This window comes from Dromiciops gliroides, chromosome X (genome assembly GCF_019393635.1).
Source record: "Dromiciops gliroides isolate mDroGli1 chromosome X, mDroGli1.pri, whole genome shotgun sequence".
Classification (NCBI taxonomy): domain Eukaryota; kingdom Metazoa; phylum Chordata; class Mammalia; order Microbiotheria; family Microbiotheriidae; genus Dromiciops; species Dromiciops gliroides.
The window spans coordinates 59,307,692-59,322,818 of NC_057867.1; the positions used below are offsets into that span (position 1 = coordinate 59,307,692).

General features: G+C 39.4%; 1 long non-coding RNA gene across 1 annotated transcript in view; it reads left to right on the forward strand.

Annotated features, from left to right (window-relative positions):
* LOC122733311 overlaps positions 1-13,973 on the forward strand; it is a 34,424-nt gene extending 20,451 nt beyond the window's left edge. The window contains exon 3 of the long non-coding RNA XR_006353813.1: positions 13,895-13,973. This is a non-coding gene — a long non-coding RNA (uncharacterized LOC122733311). The remainder of the gene's footprint in view (positions 1-13,894) is intronic.
* The last annotated feature ends 1,154 nt before the right edge of the window (positions 13,974-15,127 follow it).

A 15,127-nucleotide genomic window follows, 5' to 3' on the forward strand; every position in this document is an offset into this window, starting at 1 on the left:
TAAGTGCTGGGGATTCAAAGAGAAAAGTCAGACAGTCCCTACTGTTCAAAGAGCTCACATTCTAATGGGGAGACAACACCTAGGGAAGGTTTCAGCTGCACCTCAGATGGAAAAGTCCCATGGTCTTTAGGGTACAGTGGCAAAGCAGATGCCAATGCCTCTACTTTAATGTCATTCAACTTACAAACATCATGTCCATTTGATACCCCATTTGATAGTGGCAAAGATCTTGGGGGCAAGAACTTGCTTTACTGGGTCTTCATTAGCTGAGGCTGTAAGCCCTGCTGGAGCTACTGTCACACTGCATCGACATAGGGGTTCCATTCCAGAATGATGGAAACATTCCTTGGGAGTCTCTTCCCAAGGCTCTTGGCTTCAAGGTCCTAGGCTGTCTCGGTCAGGGTGGGAGGGTGGTCATTAAAATAATATGAGTAAATCTGGGTTAGGTGTAACTATTGTACTCCCTATTGACTCACTCTCCCAATCTCCTGTTGATACTGGCAGGTTGGGTCCCCATGGGGTAGTTGACTACTGTTGCCACCAGGAATAGACTTATATAGATAACCCTGAGGGATTGAGACTTCTACTATAATTGTTCATAAGCCCCCATCTGTGCTCCCCACTCGGTATCCATCCACTAGATAGAATTGAATAGCTTTTAGTCTATGCTGTGACCACTTTGATTAGTATGGGGCAGTATCACAATCTCTTATCCTGGAAAAAGATCACTCCCCATCATTTTGGTTAAGGATGAATTAGGTAGTTTTGTTCAGAGACAGGGAGACAGCTTGGTGGACTTACTCAAATCCCACCCCTTCTTGTAGTTTTATGATTCTCTGAATGGCCAAGAGATTTGAGATACTTGTCAGAAAACTAGGCATCTGAAACCAACCAGGACTTCATTCAGTTGATATTTTGACAAAAGGAACTTTGTAAGAAAAAGTTAAAATATAAAATTATTTATAAAAGTATCTAAATATTATCTGCGATGGGTACAAAAAGGGAAGTATTTTTTAAAAGAATCATTTAAAATATTACTGTACATAAATTTATTACTTTTGCCAAAAATTTATGCTGGAAATGGAGATATTTATGAAGCTATTTTGGAACTTAATTACAATGAGTCCCCATTAAAACATTTTCATTTTCTTCTTTCATTAAAAATTCAACTGAATACATACCCCTACACACAGTATTTTCCATTATTACAGTATCTAAATATTCCACAAAAACCTTAGAACAGGCTTTGGCACATGGGGATAACTTCACTGTGCTATGAAAGATTATTTTAGGTCATTTATTCCTATAAAATTTACAAATTAAGTCTCATTCTTTCCTTGAATAGAAATAATTGCTTATTTTTCAGAGATAGATTAACTCTTTCAGCACAGTGGCTCATGGTAAAGTGGAAAGAACTTGGGAAGCAGAAAGGTTTGAGTCTAGTCTCAGTTCTCCCACTCTTAGAGATAGCTATGTGATATTGGATAAGCCACTTCACTCCTGTTAGCCTCAGTTTCTTCATCTGTAAAATAGGAATCATTTCATTTGTTCTGCTTAGCTTATACAATCCTTGTGAAGAAAGTACTTTTATGTTCCTTATAATAACTCTGAGAGGTAGGTAAGACAGGTATTATTATTTCAATTTTAAAGAAGAGGAAATTCAGCCTTAAAAAAAGCCAAGAAACTTGCCCCAGGTCATAAAGCTAGAAGGTGGTGGAACCTAGAACTGAGCCCTTGCCTCTTTATGAGGTATATTTATTAGGATTGAAGGGTAGGCAGGAATAAAACCAAGCTCAGGTGCCATCACCTGAAAATTTTGAACCAATGAGGCCCCTGAAATAGGTATGAGGTCTATTACTATGATAGAAATAAATGAGAGACTTTCAGCTTGGACTACACATTCCCTAAGGGGGATAAAGTATATGGTTAAGGCTCTGGTTTCCTTAAATATTTCTGTCAGTACTTTAGCATCCCAGCTGTGAAAGGCCACTTTGGTACCTATTATAATTGCTTGGGGCTGGCTAGGTGGTGCTGGAGTGAATAGAGCACCAGACCTAAAGTCAGGAAGACTCATCTTCCTGATTTCAAATACCACCCCCAACACTTATTAGCCATGTGACCCTGAGCAAGTCACTTGACCCTGTTTGCCTCAGTTTCCTTGTCTGTAAATTGAGCTGGAAAACAAAATGGCAAATCACTTCAGTGTCTTTGCCAAGAAAATCTCAAATGAGGTGATGAAGGGTCAGGCACAACTGAAAAATGATTGAGCGACAAAAACAACAATTGCTTGGGATTGTAGACCAAGAGCTTGCTGCTGGAGAGACTGCTGTGGGGAGAGGGGGAAGGGCAAGGCTGGGCCTGGGAAGTGTTTGCTTTGGGTCTACATGTGAGGAGGTGGGAAGGATACTGCTATCTGATCCCTTCCAATTTGGATTAAGTATTCTTGCTAATTAGGTACCAGACTTCGTTATTTTTACTTGTTAAGGGAGTATATGTGTTTTCAGGGACCACTACATTTCCATACTCTAGGAAAAAGCCCTGTTGCCCCACACAAATGAAAGTCAAACACAGCTCTCCCAGTCCTGATGTCAATACAGCATGGCCAATTGTTTATTTGGTGCATTTGAAGGACTGACGCACAACACACTGGGCAGCAGCAATTGATAGTGACCCAGAAAAACCATAGTAATTTACATGCTTCTAATTTACATCGGTTTGTACAAAATCTGGGCTGGCGTCCATCTGTAAAACTTTAAAAAACGGAAGTAAGATTATTGTCTTGGTTGTCTTCTATAGTCATAGCTGTGAATGAGTGTACTTTCTCGTTGATTAGAGAAGTCTTTGTATAATAATCCAAAGAATCCCATCCAAATGTCTGCCCGGTGGGCCTTCTTTCCCACCCTTAACTTACCCATGTTGATCTTCATCATTGCTCTCCTTTGCTAACTGGACATTTTCCTGTGTTTTGCAAAGTTGTTCTAGCAAAGCAATCTCCAGTCCTTGAAAAGTCAGAGGCAAAATTCTAGCCTCAGCTTGTCACACAGTATGTTTACTGGGGGATGAGAGGGGAGTGTCCATATTTTTCACACTTGAAAATTGCTTACAGAAAAACACTTGGGGATGACTTTAACTCCAGGATTCTGTCCATGGCATCTGTAACTCACCTCATTCCTTCCCTTCCATGTTGTCTGAGTGGCACAGATGATGACTTGAGCAGCCCTTCCTCAGGAAGCAACTGGCCCATAAAAAGAGTAGGCAATAGTAAAAAGCAACCTGAAGGTTTAACTTCTTAATCCCCAAAGCCTAATGATAATAGCAAAAAGCCTCCTCCAAAATTAGTGAGATATGAGGTTCATAGGCACATCATGACTCCACCTCTCAATTATAAGCTTGAAATTGGAGTGGCAACATGGATAGTAGAATAATAAGACTTAGAACAGAGTGGCATCTTGGTGGTTATCTAGGCCAACCTCCTAATTTTACATAGGAGAAAACTGTTTGGCAGAGTCAGGATTTGAACTCAGTTCCTCTGACACCCACTATATCCAGGAACTGTAGTTTCCAGTGCTGGCACTGCTACTAAGTAGACATGCCTCACATTCTTAACTGAAAAATGAGGGTATTAAAGTCATGGTAGCGAAGTGAGACTGCTGGATTTGTGGTTATGGGTCTGGGTTCAAATTTCCATCCTATTTCCTCCTTGGGTGACCTTTGTCAAATCACTTTTCTTCTCTAGGACTCAGTTTCTTCATTTGTTAAAATGAGGGGGCTAGCATAGATTATCACTGAGGCACAGTCCTTCTCTAAATTTGTCTCCTCAAGTCCAATTTTGGATTACCAACCATGTTTTGGACATATTAAAGTGGATAGCCTATAAAGAACATCTCGAATGCAGAATGTCCAAAAGAGAACGAATTATCTTTTCCACTAAAGCCTCTCCTCTTCTGAACCTACCTATTACTTTGTAGGACACTACCATTGTCTTTGGTGCCCTGGCTCCCAACTTGATTGTCATCCTTGACTCCTCAATAGAATTTAGATCTTTTCAAGTTGATAATGTTGAAACCTGATCAGAGGTGGGAGGTGGGGGTGGGGGGTGGGGGAGGAAGAGGGGAGTGGAAGCTTTCCTTGGGCTTATTCTCTCCTTCTCCATCACCCCCACCCCTGGCCTGAGATACTGAACTGACTTGTGTTATACATTACTCCCCAAATTATGACTGCTTTTCTTCAGGCAGTCACAAACTATTTCTGGTGTGATGTCATCTGCTTTAATCCAGAGACCAAAAACACTTCACTACTCCCAAATTGGTTAAGGACTTGTTTTTACCTTTGATTGATGGAGTGATTCAGTCATAAGTATGAGCCTTCTGTGTTCAGTCCCACTGGGGCAGTCATCCACTCTTACCCTACTATTGAATTTTTCAAACAATTTTTCTTGAACAAGCATTATTTTCCCAATATTTTGTAAACTTGGGTTTATCAGCACAGGCTCTGCTTCTCTGTTTGCTATTCTGATGATTGATCTGGCTTTCTATTTTTCAGTTTTATACCAGGTGGTTTAGACAATTATGGCTTTATTTTATATTTTGAAGTCTGGCAGAAGGAGTCCACCTTTATCAACATTTTGCTTTCTTCTCTTAGTTCTCTTTGATGTATTTGTGAAAATACAGTAAAGAAGATTTTTAAAAAAAAAATTCTCTACAGTGTTGTCGTTGCTGAGTTGTTTCAGTTGTATCTGACTCTTGGTGATCCCAGTTGGGGTTTTCTTGGCAGAGATATTGGAGTGGTTTGCCATTTCTTTCTCCAGCTCATTTTACAAATGAGGCAACTGAGACAAACAGGGTGAAGTGACTTTCCCAGGATCTCACAACTATGAAGTGTCTGAGGCCAGATTTGAACTCAGGAAGAGGGGTCTTTCTGATTCCAAGTCCAGTGCTCTATCCACTGTACCACTTTGTTATTTTTAGTGTTATTTTTAGAGAGACCATGAAGTCCAACTCTTTCGTTTCACAGATGAGGATACTGAGGCTGAGAAGTTAAGTGACTTGCCCAGGTTCATTTAGATAGTAGCTGAACTATATTTGAATCCAGGACTTCTCCAGGATTCGATCCAAATCTTGCCATATCAGCTGAAAATGTGGTCTCCAAATTTACTAATCATTTCTTAATCATGAAATCGAACAGCATGGCTTTGTCTTATTTCTCTTCCGAGCTTACCTTTCTGAAGGATTGATGATTGTCTTCTCATGCATACTCTCTCCTCTCTGGGTTTTTGTGACAGTGCTCCCTCCTGCTTCTCCTGCCTGTCTGACCAGTCCTTCTCACTTTCCTCTTCCTAAAAGATCTTTTTTTATTACAAAATTGACAGATACTAACAAACACAATTATTTCCAGATCCAAAGAACAGAAAAGGGTCTTGTGTATAGAAATCATGAATCTATTATAGCTTTTAAAAAATATGTGTTGTTTGGGGCAGCTAGGTGGCTCAGTGGATAAAGCTCCAGCCCTGGATTCAGGAGGACCTGAGTTCAAATCCAGCCTCAGACACTTGACACTAGCTGTGTGATCCTGGGCAAGTCATTTAACCCTCATTGCCCTGCCCCCCCTATATATATATATATATATATATATATAAATATATAAAACACAAATACATATATATGTTGTTTGACACAGTTCTACTAACCCCACCCCCATGTGTCCTTCTATACTTCCTTTTTATCTCTTCTGTTTAAAAAAATGTTTCTTTGATGATCTCTTTTATTTTGTGTCACTCTCTCTACTATCCCTACTCTTAGAAATAAAAAGTCAGGTAAAAGAATTCATACAGAGGTCATACCTGGCCATGTCTCATTCTGCAGTTCAGTCTAACACCCTTCTTCTAGTGAGTGGGTAACATGTTTCATCACCAGTCTTCTGGATTTGCAACTTATTACTGCACTGATCAGTTTTCCAATGTCTCCTCATGGTATGGATGTAACTCTGACTTTTAGAAGATTATGCCGACAAAAAGAAACAACATCTGGCAGGGCCTTCTTGGGTTAACTTACAACAGTGGAAAGCATACTGGACTTCTCATCAGAAGATCTGGGTTTAAATTCTGGTACTGCCACCCTCTCTCTGGGACTGAGCTTATTCTCCTCAACTACATAGCTTCTGAGGTCTCTTCCAGCTTGAAATCTATAAGCCAGTTGCCCTTCCACCTCTAAAAGTATGAACCCTGTCAACCAAATTTTCCTGCTGGCAGATGACTTTGCCTTAAAGATACTTGTGTTTAAATTACAATACTCCCTATTTTAATATTTTGAAGAGTCATGGTTTCCTTTTGTATACTACATTTTAGTAGATGGTCCTCATGAGTTTCTGTGGTTGGAAAATTCACCATCCAGTAACCATCTGGGTGAGGAGCCTTGTCACACTTAGCTCTCCATTCTGGGGGAGTTGATCCACTTAGCTCTGGAACGGAGGCTGAGATGAACTGATTAGTGAGAAAGTACAAACTCACATAATGCACTGTTAGACAGTGCACACATCTGTGTGCATACCTCTTCCAATTCCCTTTACCCCTTGTTCTGAGAAGTCATAACAACTAATACTACTGTTGATTCTGAAAAAACCATGACAGTTGATTTCCCCATGATTCCACTCACCATCCCCATGACTCCCCAGTCCAAAACTTTCTTTTCCTGGACACCTCTCTAAGTATCACTGCCCCCACCCCCCATTATAGTATAAATACCTTGAGGGCAGGCCAGGCCAGGGACTTTGTCACTTTTGCATTTGGATCTTCAGGGCCTGGGAATATTGCACAGTGTTTGGCACATAGTTAGCCCCTGGTGAATACTTTTTCATCGATTCATTCATTTATGTATTAACTCAGCTGGTCCTCTAATGATAGACACATCATTGAGCCTGTATTTGAAGCCTCTGGATATTGATAGAATATCTGCCAAATCTTATGTTCTGACGAAATAGCCTTTGAGGGCCCAGAGTCACCTCTACACTGTAGTAAGGCAATGGAATAAAACTTTAGTAGAAGCTTAAAATTTTTTGAATTTTGAAAAATAGAGTCTTTGGTATCTAAATATTAATGACGTTAATATTTATAACAGAATATTTAGAAATAAGAATGCAGCTTCTTAAATTTGTTGTCAATATCAGAAATGTTTGCTTCTTAAAGCTACGTAGACATGTAGTAGGCATATTGTAGCATGAGACCTCAAGTATTTCCATGAAAGCTTCTACAAATCTCCAGGTTTTTTGGGGGAAATACCCATGTCTATTTGATTTAATACAACTTCTCAAAATATGAAATATTCACATCTCAAAAGTCTTGGCAATATTGTCATGTTAGTCCATTAAATTGATATGGCATGAAATCGGAATAAGTGGTAGCCGAGTGTTACTTTAAAGTCTGAAGATCCACAGCAAGGAATCTTATACTTCAGGATTTTATAAAACATTTAAATGAAATATATCTGTGATCAGAGACCTCACTGAAAATGTAATAGAGAAAAAAAATGAAAGGATTTGGATAAGATGTTACTTAGCTAAGTGTGTGAAAAGCTCAAAGACTGTTTGGTGCTATTCCTCAGCCTTGATCCTTCACTGAAGGAAATGATTACTTTCCATTGAAACTTGTTGAATTGTACAGCATCAACTCATTTTAGGAATGTTGATAAACTCAGTATGTCTGGGAATAGATGCAATTGCCACTTCAAGTGGAAATGAGTCAGGCTTCCCAAAAGGGAGGAAAAAAACAAGCAATGTAAATGATTTAAATTGATGAGAGAAGAGGTAAACAATTGGAGAGAGTTAAGCTGATTAAAAAAACCCAATATGTTGCTGCTTTCAGAACTGGTCACCCTTTTACATGATGGCACATTTCTGAGGAAAAAAGCGAATGTTTTTTGCTTCTTAGTGAAGTGATACATTTGGGAAGTCTGAGGGTAGCTGGGATTTATTTGCCTCCCAGAATTTCTTTTACTGTTTACTCTAAGACAACTTGGTACTTGTTTTTCTACATTTTTATCCACCTAAAGTTAGAAAGGATTGATATGAGTGCCATTCTCTTCAGTTCAAGTCAGTAGGTATTCATTAAGTGACCTTGATATCTCAGGTGAAAGATGGCATATTGGATTCAGAGCTGGCCTTTGAGTTAGAAAGACCTGGGTTCAAGTGTTGCATTACCACCACCACCACAATCACTACTATGACTAACAGCAACTATTGGATAAAGGCATAGATGGCATAATAATAAAATTCATAGATGACTAAAAGCTGGGAGAGCTAGCCAACATACTAGAAGATAGAATTGAGAACAAGAAAAGATTTTTACATGCTAGAGTTTTTGGACTATAGTTAATAAGATGAACTTCAGTAGGAATAAAAAGTCTTACATATGCCTCCACTTCCTTTTACTTCTTTTAGTCTGCCTTTCAACTTCATCATTCAACTGAATCTCTTCTCTCCAAATTTACAAAGAGCAGTTTACAAATGTTACCATAGTCTTACACAAACTCTGGGATGTAGGTGCAATAGCACCTACAGTAATTATTATTTCCATTTTACAGATGAGTAACTGGGTCTGAAAGAGGTTGGGTGACTTGCCAGGGTCACCCAGCTAGTACGTGTTTGAGGCAGGATTTGAACTCAGGTCTTCCTGACTCCAGGCCCAGAACTCTATCCACTGCAGTAACATCTAGTTGCTTATACTAGTACATACTAACTTTGTGTCACTGGGCAACCAGAGAGAATTGCCTACAACTGAGATATGAAGTATCTTGTTCTTGGAACAGCCAGGAGGCCAGGTTCACTGGGTTGAATAGTATATGTCAGGGAGTAAGGTATAAAAAGACTGGAAAGGTAGGTCTAGGTTATAAAGGGCTTTGAATGCCAGAGGATTTTGATAACTAACTATATAACTTTACAAACATTTTCTTATTTGCTAAGATTTATCTTCATTGCTAAGGTCCTTTCCAATTCTGAAAGTTTATGTATCTGTATTTTAAACTACTTCTTTGGGCCTCACTTTCCTCACTAATAAAATGAGAGTCTTTGACTAGCTGATTTCTAAAATTACTTTCAGTTCTTAGCTCTAAACTTCCTAAGGTTGTTGGTTTTCTCTCCGTATAGGGCCTGAAAGAAAAATTGGGGCAACAACTTCCTTGCTCTGTGCTTTAGTTCCTAGGAACTGCCACCACTACTGCTCCCTGTGGCCACAAAGACATCGAGTCTGGTTCTCTTCCTCCATATTTCATCACTATGGCCTCCAGATGGTCAGCCATCTTTCATCTATGTCAAAGAAAACTTATCTCTGACCCTCAAACTACCCAAATGTTTCTATCTTTAAAATATTGCCTCCTCATGCTTGAGAGAGGATATAAGGAAAAACATAAACCAAGGAAATGTTATTTCCTAGGATCTTCAGAAAATAGTTTTACAGTTCCAATGGTGGGGTTGGGGGAAAGGGGAGGGAGAAATCATCAAGAGTTGTAACACTCAAGTGAATTCCATTTGTTATAGTGGGTAATGACCCTCCCTGTTCTTGTGATATGAAATTCATTCTTCCTTTCCAAGGAAGGTCATTGCATGATGTGCTTTTCCCCAAGATGACCATTGTAAGAAAGTGGTTTTGCTTGCTCTTTATTGTTAGCAGAATATGATTGGTCTCTTGACAATTTAAGTCATCTGTGGCAGGATGTGGAATTGTCTGAGTGTAGTTGGCAGATGGTGAAGTTCAGAAGCAGGAGAAATCAAACAGAACTTACGATGACCATGTTAGAACATCCAGTTGGTGAGGCTGTGTTCCCAGTGCATAATCAGGTTTTTGTTTTTTGTTTTGTTTTGGTTTTGCAGGGCAATGAGGGTTAAGTGACTTGCCCAGGGTCACACAGCTAGTAAGTATAAAGTGTCTGAGGCCGGATTGGAACTCAAGTCCTCCTGAGTCCAGGGCTGATGCTTTATCCACTGCGCCACCTAGCTGTCCCCGTCAGGTTTTTTTAAAAAGAAAAACAACAACAGCAACAACTGTGTTTTCAAAGTGTTCTAAGGGGTGTTAACTCTAAACTTCATTGCTCTTTAGAGGAGCTTTGTATCAGGAAATGGATACATCCAGGGCCAACACTTCAAAACACACCATTGAGATAAAACATGACCAGTATCTACCTAAAAATATTGTCCAAGTTTAGGAAGTAGTCTTTGTTCCTTCTTATCTGGTCTCGTGTTTATCCTCAAACGTCAGAAATTTCTATTTTTGTCGGCAAGGGCTCTTCTTCTACCAACACGGATTACTACTCCTTGCATGACTTAGTAAATCACCTTGGAGAACTGTAATGGGTGGAAAATTCATCCCCCTGCTGCCAATTTTCTGATGAGCTTCTGTGAATTTAGCTAGGCTGGTCATCAGGTGAAAGGCTTGCAATCTGTCACCAATGCAGTACTCAAAGCCTTAGAGAATCCAGAGACCATCCTATGCCATAAGCCAAAACAGTAGAACTTGACCAGAAGGTTTGTTTCCAATCAGTTGTTAAATTCAAAATTCAAATCAGAGGTCCCAGGATTTATAGCCAAAGGGGAAACAGAGAGATAATCTACCACCCCACCCTGTCATTTTATGACTGAGGAAATTGGGGTGTTTTTTTGTTTGTTTTGTTTTTTATGGCTGAAGAAATTGGCCGTTTTTTTCCATAGACATCTTGCTAAGGAAGAAGGTTTGGAGTGAAGACCATAAGATGAGTACTCTCCGGAATATGGACATAGTTGAACTAAACCAAGGGGTCTTAATCTTTTTTGTGTGTTGTAGATGCCTTTGGCAGTGCGGGGAAGCCCATGTACCCCTAATCCAAAAACAAATATATTGAAATCCACTTATCAAGTCCCCAGGTTGCTAAGGTCACAGTTGGAATTGTCATGCAAAATCTATGTAAAATTCATATAAAAAGTTTCAATAATAAACTGAAGAGTAAGTAGATTATATTTTATTACCAAGAAGTAAAAGCTTAATTTCTATTTTCTGAGCTCCTAACATGTTAATTCCCATGAGGTATCCTAAAAGTGGAAGAGCACCAAACAGTGATGGGTAGCTAAAATTGAACAAAGATGTATCTGGCTGGTGGGCAAGAAACCATGAGGCAAGGCTGGTAGCATGTTAGGAGCATCACCAAATGACTCCTGGAGGGATGATGGAAAGATTATGTGAGCCTAGTGTTGAAAGCCCTGAAAAAAGTGTGTGTATCTCATAGTTTGATAACTGATATACCGAGCCCTTAAGAGATGAAGTTGGGATGTGATGGTGAGGAATAAATAGCAGTAGAGTATTGAAGACATCATCATCCCCTTATATCCATTTTGCTTTGCTTTTGTTTATGTAAACATGTGTCTTATCCCACTGCATCATCAGGACTGCAGATGATTCTGGATTCTTAAAGGCTTTGCCTCTAGAGTACAAGCTCTGGAAGGTCTTCCTAATCTGGAAAGGCTTCAAGTATAGACCTTCAGAGAACTGTATGACCATCCTTTGAGAACCTGCCTGGCTAAATTTAGAGAGACTCATTATCAGGAAGTTGGATCTGAAGCTCATGCTACCTCCTGTACCTCATCTCCATAGGGGTTAGAAGGTGAGAATCTGTGTTGGTAGAAAGAATTTTGGATTTACAGCCAGAAGGGAAACTTAGATGGCTTTTTATTCTTCTCTTATTGACTTTCTTTTTTTTTGGAGGCAATTGGGGTTAAGTAACTTGCCCAGTGTCTGAGGCTGGATTTGAACTCACGTCCTCCTGACTTCAGGTCCAGTGCTCTATTCACTTCACCACCTAGCTGTTCTCCTTCCCTCCCCCCTTATTGAATTTCTATTGGACTGTGCATAGGAATTTTTAGGGGACTGAAGGTTCACTATATGTTTGATGAGGCAGCTAAGAAAACAAAGTTGACCTTAGCTTGGATTCAGAGAGACATATCATCCAGGAACAAGTATGCTTTACTATGGGGACAGCTAGGTGGTTAGTGGATAGAGCCTGGGCCTGGAGTCAGGAAGACCTGAGTTCAAATCCCGCCTCAGTTTCCTCATTTGAAAAATAAGAGGCCTATAGGGCAGCTAGGTGGCACAGTAGATGAAGCACCGGCCCTGGATTCAGGAGGACCTGAACTAGCTGTGTGACCCTGGGCAAGTCACTTAACCCCCATTGCCCCACCAAAAAAAAAAAAACCCGAAAAATAAGAGGCCTGGATTAGATGACTTCTAAAAATCCCTCCCAGTTCTTAGCTTAGGGTCTTTTCTGATGATTAGCCTGAGGTTACAGAGCTAGTAAGTATATAAGACAAGATTGTCTTCCAGATCTTCCTGATTCCAGAAGTTGTCCTGCATGTCTAATAGTAGCTGATATTTATACGAGTGCATAGATTATATATCCCCCTTTTTTTTTCCTTCATATAAGGTATTTTATTTTTTCTGTTACATGTAAAGATAGTTCTCAACTTTTGTTTATACAAGCTTTACAATTTCAGATTTTTCTCCCTCCCTCCCCTAGACAGCAGGTAATCTGATATAGGTTATATCTATATATCTATATACATATACAGATAGATATATATCTATACACACACATATATATACACATAATAACATTAATCCTATTTCTGCATTAATCCTGTTATAAGAGAAAAAATCAGAGCAGTGATGCAAAACCTCAAAATGGAAAAAAAACCAATAGCACCCAAAACAAAAGAAATAGTATGGTTCAATCAGCATCTATACTCCACAGTTCTTTTTTTTTTTCTTGGATTTGGAGATCCTCTTCTATCACGAGTTCCCTGGAACTCTTCTATGCCATTGCATTGGTAAGAAGAATATAGTCCATCACAGTAGGTCAACACTCAATGTTGATGATACTGTGTGCAATGTTCTTCTGGTTCTGCTCATCTCACTCATCATCAGCTCAAGTAAGACCCTCCAGGTTTCTCTGAACTCCTCCTGCTCATCATTTCTTACAGCACAATAGTATTCCATTGTATTCATATACCACAACTTGTCCAGCCATTCCCCAATTGATGGGCACCCCCTCAACTTCCAATTCCTTGCTACCACGTAAAGAGCAGCTATAAATATTTTTGTACATGTGGGTCCCTTTCCCCTTTCCATGATTTCTTTGGGAAAAAGACCTAAAAGTGGAATTGCTGGGTCAAAGGGTATGTACAGCTTTATCGCCCTTTGGGCATAATTCCAAATTGCTCTCCAGAATGGTTGGATCAGTTCACAGCTCCACCAACAATGAATTAGTGTTCCAATTTTCCCACAGCTTCTCCAACATTTATTATCTTCCTTTTTTGTCATTTTAGCCAATCTGATAGGTGTCAGGTGGTACCTCAGAGTTGTTTTAATTTGCATCTCTCTAATCATTAGAGATTTAGAGCATTTTTTCATATGGGAATAGATAGCTTTGGTTTCTTCATCAGAAAACTGCCTGTTCATATCCTTTGACCATTTCTCAATTGGGGAATGACTTGGATTCTTATAAATTTGATTTAGTTCCCTATATATTTTAGAGATGAGGCCTTTATCAGAAATACTGGCCTCAAAAATTGTTTCCCAGCTTTCTGCCTCCCTTCTAATTTTGGATGCATTGCTTCTGTTTGTACAAAAGTTTTTTAATTTAATATAATCAAAATCATCCATTTTGCATTTTATAATATACTCTATCTCTTGTTTGGTCAAAAACTGTTTTCCTTTCCAAAGATCTGATAGGTAGACTATTCCTTTCTCTTCTAATTTACCTATGGTATCACCTCTTATGTCTAAAATCATGTATCCATTTTGACCTTATTTTAGTGTAAGGTGTAAGATGTTGGTCTATTCCTAATTTCTGCCATACTATCTTCTATATATCCCCTTTTATAGATGAAGAAACTGAATCTTACAGAGAAGACAATGTGCCCACAACCATACAGCTACATCAGAACCAGTACTTAAAACCAGGTATTCTGACTTCAGACCTATACTCTTTTTTTTTTTTTGTGGGGCAATGGAGATTAAGTGACTTGCCCAGGGTCACACAGCTAGTAAGTGTCAAGTGTCTGAGGCCGGATTTGAACTCAGGTACTCCTGAATCCAGGGCCGGTGCTTTATCCACTGCGCCACTTAGCTGCCCCCTAGACCTATACTCTTTTAATGTTTGTATGAACTTCTGAGTTGGGTTTTAAAATTATTCTGTGTGTGAAAATGTCATGGGAAAGAGAGGAGCAAAGACACAGAGGCAGGAAAACCCATAGGAACTGGCTTCACTGGAGTAGCTTTTGGAAAAATGACTGGGGAATTATGGGATAGGGAACCCCAAGGACAGACTAAGGGATATTTGATTCAATAATTATTTTTAGCGCCCCATGAGTATGGCAGACAGCTTTCCTGATCTGTTACAATTAAGGTGGTAAAACTCAACCATTGACAAGTTATATTCTCATAATTAAGTAGTATAGGGAAACAATTCATGGTATCACAGAGTTTCCAAATTCTTTAGTGAATAGAGAGCTGAACTTTGAGTCAGGAAGACTTGATTTCACATTCAGCCTGAGATACTTATTGACTGTGTGACCCTGGACAAGTCACTTAACCCTTATTGCCTCCCCCCCCCCCTCCCCGCCCAAATCGTGTAACCTTTTCCAGCCTCACCTTCCTCATCTGCACTTCTTCAGCAGGTTTGTTGTAGGGATCTAATGAGAATCTAATGAATCTACAGGTCAATTGCTTTGCAAACTTTAATGTGTCAATACAAATGTTAGCTATTTTTTTACTCTCAAGAAATACCTGAATGTTATTTGATCTCTGAGGCCCCTATCCCTTCCATTGTTTAGCGAGGTTATGATTTCTTCCATCTCCTTCTTCCCACTTGCAGTGTCTTATGTACAATTGGCACTCATCTAATGACTTGCTGAAGGTAGCTGAGTTTTCTTCATTCCAATTGCATCTCTTTGTTACAAAATAGATGGGAGTTAAATGAAGTTATCTCTCTCTTCCCTGGGCAGGTGACACAGCTATATTTACATCCCATTAAGCTTCATAAAGTCATGTCACATTGCCTAATGTGACAGGCTGCGTAACCAATCAAACAGCTTGCATTGTCTGTCTTCTGGCTTA